Source organism: Canis lupus, chromosome 1 (assembly GCF_003254725.2).
Source record: "Canis lupus dingo isolate Sandy chromosome 1, ASM325472v2, whole genome shotgun sequence".
Taxonomy (NCBI): Eukaryota; Metazoa; Chordata; class Mammalia; order Carnivora; family Canidae; genus Canis; species Canis lupus.
Window position 1 is genome coordinate 75,587,418 of NC_064243.1, and position 6,560 is coordinate 75,593,977.

A 6,560-nucleotide genomic window follows, 5' to 3' on the forward strand; every position below is an offset into this window, starting at 1 on the left:
GAGTTGAGGATATTGGAAATCTAAGATGCAAATTTTTTATTTGTGATAGACATAGAGAAAGAGGCAGAGACACAGGAGGAGGGAGAAGCAGGCTCCATGCCAGGACCCCGACATGGGACTGGATCCCGGGTCTCCAGGATCACGCCCTGGGCCAAAGGCAGGCGCCAAACTGCTGAGCCACCCAGGGATCCCCTAAGATGTAAATTTTTATAGGCTTGTGTTCTGTTGTCAGCTGAGCAGCAGACACTAGCAACAGGGTTGTGGTTAACGGATACACCAGCCATCCTGTGACCTCAAACCTTAGCCTTCCTAGCGACTTCATATGTCCAGAACCTGTCCTCCCACTCAGTGCCTCTCCCCCTGCTTCCCTAAACTCAGACCTGTAACCCCCACACTTGTGAGAGAAATAAATGGTGTGTCAGCAGACACAGCATTGCAGGGGGGTTGGTACATAAAGACAGCTGGCTTATCAGAGCAAAAGGGGGAGAAGTTATCTTGATAGTAAAGAGATTAGGAACAGCGGAGAAGAGCAGGTACCAGTGAGGTCCCTCAAGAGACCTCCCTAGGGATCTTGAGGCTGGACAAGTACAGGATTAGTGAGAGCAGGGACTCCGGGTAGATTAAACAGGAAGCTAAAAGCAGAGAAGGCTTAAGCCTCACTTCTATTTGGAACCCTGTGCAAAGTATCCCTATGACCACATGGTCTAGTAAAGCATGGCAGAAATTGTATCGTGTTTTGGTACAGAGACCTGAGGTTTTTACACATGGCACACACACATGCTTACTCCACAGGATTTCCTTTGAATTCCATTCGGCATAAGAGCGACACCAGTTGGGCAGCCCTGATGGCCTAGTGGTTTGGCGCCGCCTTCAGCCCAGGGTATGATCCTGGAGACCTGGCGATTGAGTCCCACGTCGGACTCCCTGCATGGAGCCTGTCCCTCTGCCTGTGTCTCTACCTCTCTCTCTCTGTGTCTGTCACGAATAAATAAAATCTTAAAAAAAAAAAAAAAAAAAAAGAAAAAACGACACCAGTTGAGTAGGAGTACTAATGGGCTTGCCTTGGACTCACCATGGGGAAGGGGAAGGTTACTGCATGCCAGAGGCTGTAAGGTAGATAGCCCTGCAGTGCAGTAACCTCCCTGGTCTTGGAAAGGTGGTAGTGAAAGACCATTTAGAAAAAACAGCCCTTATAGGGGGTCTGACCTTTAACAATAATTATTTCCCTAATATTAGACCATTTAAAACTGGAAAAGACAAACTTGCATTTAACTTGGCATATTTATGTGTTTTTTTCTGCCATCTCTGAGAATGGGAGCATATGAGAAGGAGCATATGGGTATTTGAGAGCTCTGGAAGTCCCCATAAAAGCAAGAAAGGTGAGATATATATAATCAAATCATAAGTTCTAAGTGGAGGTGGCCCCAGTTGGGTTGGGGCCTTCACTTGGTAGATCAGGTGGCTCTTTATGTAGATTATTTATTCATACCTGTGTTTCAAATTGTCACCAATTCTGTGTACAGTTCGGATTCCAGAATTCTGGGATCCATCTGACACATCTCCAGTTGTGACAAAATCATGGCTTGATTCACTGCCTGCCTGTCCTGCTTCCCTGGCTTCCTTTCACCTGAGAGCATTCCTCTAGTGGATTACTTGAACAAGAATCCCTGGCTAGGGCTCTGCTTTTAGGGACAAGACCTAAGACAATTGAGCTGCAGCTAGAGCAGAAATCTACATCATCCAGACATCCCTGACTTAGATTTTGATGCAGTAAGTAATGAGACATAAAGTTATCTCCTGAGGAAGGGGTGAGAATTTTTCATTTTATGGAGAATAACTGCATTCTGTCAGGCAGTATTTTTTTAAAGTATATGTATATGAACAAAATAGTAATAGGGGTGAATTATAATGGACCTTTTTGTTAATGCAGCTTTCACTTTGCCCTTTGTAATAGTACTGGGCTTTGCTTTGGAGTTTTCTCTCGCAGCTGTATGTAGACTTGACAAGATAGAAATCCCGGTCCTTGAAAAGTCCTTATCACACCAAGAGAGTAGGCATCTGCCCTTGGCTTGCCCAACCCGGGAATTTGTCCTGGGAATTTGAATCCTGAGCAGAATGATTGCAGGCAAGTTACAATGATGATGGTCAAGTTTTAGCAGCACTAGTAGAAGAAACCTTTGGGCAGTTTCTAGAACTTCCCAATTTCTAAGTTTGGTTCCCAGCCTTCCCTTCTTCTATCCAGAGAGCTTTCTCCTTTTCAAAAAGTTGTTCTTGATTAAATTAATAAGCCAGTCAGTTGCTGTCACATGCAACCCTTCCATCAAAGAAGCTTATTTTGTACAGGCAGCATTGCTAATTTCAGGGAGGACAACAAAAAGTATAGGTGGCAACTACGTGCTCCACCTCAGCTGCAATTGCTGCCAACAAATGTCACTTGGGCCTTCACCATTATGCCATCTGGGGCATAAATCAGTCATTTTCTGGGGGACTGCCAGGCCCTATCTGAAGGCTGCCCCTGATTATCCTAGGGAACCAGCAACATGCTTCAAGTTTCTGGCTTTTGCCTCCACTTTCAGACTTGAATAAAATGCCACACCTCACAGAGGAGAGAACTGACTTCTGGAGCAGCTATCAAAGGGGCTGGATGATGCAATTTGGAATGAATGAGGAGTCAGTTCTGGAGGGGAAAACTGACCGAAGGGAGTTAGAGCAAGGAGAGAGTCATGCTCAGAGTGATCAGTTCCCTCCAGCCCACAAGCCTGCCCACCTCGGACGCCCGGTGGACTGTCCCAGGCAGGCAGTCAGTTCTGCTCTGGCTGCCAACCTGTCTAAAAACATTCCATGGGCAGCCCGGGTGGCTCAGTGTTTAGCGCCACCTTCAGCCAAGGGCATGATCCTGGAGACCTAGGATCGAGTCCCACATCGGGCTCCCTGCATGGAGCCTGCCTCTCCCTCTGCCTGTGTCTCTGCCTCTCTCTTTCTCTCTGTGTCTCTCATGAATAAATAAACAAAATATTAAAAGAAATAAAAAAATAAGGGATCCCTGGGTGGCTCAGCGGTTTAGCGCCTGCCTTCGGCCCAGGGCATGATCCTGGAGTCCCGGGATCAAGTCCCACGTTGGGCTCCCTGCATGGATCCTGCTTCTCCTTCTGCCTGTGTCTCCACTTCTCTCTCTATATATATATATATATCTCATGAATAAATAAATAAAATCTTTAAAAAAAGAAATAAAAAAATAAAACATTCCATGTTTTTAGAGATAGAATAAGAAGTATTTGACTACAATACAAGTTGGCACTAGTATTCTAGAAATGAGCCACAGGCTGCCAGCTTTTTTTTTTTTTTTTAATTATTTATTTATTCATGAGAGACACAGAGAGAGAGAGAGAGGCAGAGGCAGAAGCAGGCTCCATGCAGGGAGCCTGATGTGGGACTCGATCCTCAGACTCCAGGATCATGACCAGACCAAAGGCAGGCACTAAACTGCTGTGCCATCCCGGGATCCCCAGACTGCCAGCTTTTACTAAAATTATTAACACAGAGAATCTTGTGCAGAAATTGTCAGCTGTTCCAGACAACCACAAGGTGATTTTTGTGCAGAGAGGTATGTCAAGGCCAATTCCCTGCTGGTCCTCTTAAACCTGATTGGCCTGAAAGCAAGAAGGTATGCTACATACAAGATGACAGGAGCTTAGTTAGCTGAGGCAGCAGAAGCCTAGAACTTTGGGAAGTGAATATTGTCTACCCTAAACTTGGGAGTTATGCAAGAATTCCAATCCAAGCCCTTGGAACCTCAGCCCAGATACCTCCTCTGTGCATTCTGCACTGACAAGACCATGCATAAAGTGGAGTTTGCCTTTATCTCTGACATAAGAGACCAGTGGTGGTTTGCTGCCTGCCCTCAAGCTTCCTATCCAAGCCAATGGATGTTTCCTAGTTTGGTGTGATTTTTGCTGGTGCTCAGAAGAATGCTGGCTCTGCAGGGACCACATTGGTGATCACTGGGGATGACCTCCTGGGGTTTGCCTTCAGAGTATTCCTTGGTCCTGGAATACAAAGTACAGGCCCCAAACCACTCCTCATATGACACACCTCTGAGTTTCAGCATCTGTGACATGGGCTTGGTCCTGAAGTAGATTAAGAACAGGACAGTGCAGCCATTGGAGAAGCACAAATGATTTATGATAGTATTGATAATTCTCAAGGATTCCATGTATATGGATCCCAGAATAGAAGCAAGTTAAATATTTCATTCTGCATTGGCAATGCCAAAGGGGATGATGCTTTAGAAAAAAAGGTTGCTTGTTAAACTCTTGAACTCAATATGATCTCCTTGAAAGTGAGTGGGTCTGTGGGAGTCATCTGGCCTCTCTGTATAATGCTGACAGAATAGAAGATGTTTAGAATCTGGCAGCATTCATGAAACATTCTTTGGAGATGCATGAGCTGTGAACACAACCAATATATACTCTGCCCTTGAATAATGTACAAAATTTAAAGTAACTTGGGAATGGCTACAAAAACAATAAACATGGTATTTTTCTTGAACATTTTATTATAGATTATCATTTTTTTTTGAAGAACAGCAAAACATTCATATCTCTGCAAAGCTGGTGGAACTTAACAGGCACTTTAATTCTTCTTCTTTTTTTTAAGATTTTTAATATTTTAAGAGAGAGCAGGCAGGGAGAGGCAGAGAAAGAATCTTAATTAGGCTCCATGCCCAGCAGGGAGCCTATGCAGGGCTTGATCTCATGACCCTGAAATCATGACCTGAGCTCAAATGAAGAGTTGGACAGTTAACCAACTGAGCCACCAACATGCCCCTAGATTTTAAAAATTATTTTATTATTTAAAGATTTTATTTATTCATGAGAGACACAGAGAGAGAGGCAGAGACATAGGCAGAGGGAAAAGCAGGCTCCTTGGGATCCGACGCAGGACTTGATCCCGGGATTCTGGGATCACAACCTGAGCCACCCAGGCATCCCAAGATTTTTTATTTTTAAAGTAATCTCTACACCCAACATGGGGCTCAAATTTACAACCTCAAGATCAAGAGTCACATGTTCTTCCAGTTGAGCCAAGCAGGCACTCCAATAGACACCTTAATTCTGACTTGAACTGGAAACATTTTTTAAAATCTTCCTTTTGCTTTTCTAACAAATTCTACCTTACATTGTCTTTCCTTTTTTTTTTTTTTTTGAATGTATCTTTGTTGCTACCTTTTCTAGCTAAATCTCAGTATTCAAACTTGTCTGTGGACTTAATTATGCAAATGCAGTTAATTGCTTTTAGAGATACACAAACACACAGCATGGAGGGTGCATAAGGTCCTCTGGGTGCTGAATCTTGATCCTTTCCAAAATGACAGCAGTGGAATCTTCTGGGTTCTGCACCTGTTAATTCAGGTCCACACTGCCCATGTGGTGAGTGTTTAGGGGTTCCAGGCTAAAGGACAAACTTGGGATCTTTCTTTATCCTGTCATTTTCATAGAGATAAAAGTGACATACTGTATGTTTATTTATTTTTTTTTTAATTTTTATTTTTATTTATGATAGTCACACAGAGAGAGAGAGAGGCAGAGACATAGGCAGAGGGAGAAGCAGGCTCCATGCACCAGGACCCCGATGTGGGATTCGATCCCGGGTCTCCAGGATCACGCCCTGGGCCAAAGGCAGGCGCCAAACCGCTGCGCCACCCAGGGATCCCCATACTGTATGTTTATATAGCAAGATCTGTTTTGGTGTTTTTTGTTTTTTGTTTTTTAGATTTTTAAAATTTTATTTATTCATGAGAGACACAGACACGAGCAGAGGGAGAAGTAAGCTCCATGCAGGGAGCCAGATGTGGGACTCAATCCCCGGTCTTCAGGATCACACCCTGGGCTGAAGGCCAGCACTAAACCGCTGCGCCACCCAGGGATCCCCAAGATCCGTTTTTTTTTTTTTTTTTTTTTTTTAAGATTTATTTATTTATTCATTCAGAGAGAGCTAGAGAGAGGCAGAGACACAGGCAGAGGGAGAAGCAGGCTCCATGCAGGAAGCCCGATGTGGGACCCAATCCCGGGTCTCCAGGATCACACCCCGGGCTGCAGGCGGCGCTAAACCGCTGCGCCACCGGGGCTGCCCAAGATGCGGTTTTAATACCAACTGGTTTAGGAGCACCTGGGTGACTCAGTGGTTGAGCATCTGCCATTGGCTCTGGTTGTGATCCCGGGGTCCTGGGATGGAGTCCCACAAGGAGCAGGGAGCCTGCTTCTCCCTCTGCCTCTCTATCTCTCTCATGAATAAATAAAATCTTTAAAAATATATACCAAATAGTTTATATCTTTATGCATTTATATTTCTAGTAATACAGTTGTCAGAATTCTTGACTCTGTGTGTTATAACATTATATTAGCAAGAGTTACCGACCCCACCCCATCCTCCCCTCCACCTTCTAAGCTACTTCACAAAAAGATTTAGTTCTCCGATTCACTTTTGCTTTCCTTTCTCTTCAGGTAGAAGAAGAGAAGGCCCTATGGTTGGTTATTTTTTAGTTAAGCTATTGAACTGGG

At 44.3% G+C, this 6,560-nt stretch overlaps 1 pseudogene; it reads left to right on the top strand.

The window, feature by feature from the left end:
- The first annotated feature begins 3,028 nt into the window (after nt 1-3,028).
- On the top strand, nt 3,029-5,167 carry LOC125756065 (phosphoserine aminotransferase-like; annotated as a pseudogene).
- The last annotated feature ends 1,393 nt before the right edge of the window (nt 5,168-6,560 follow it).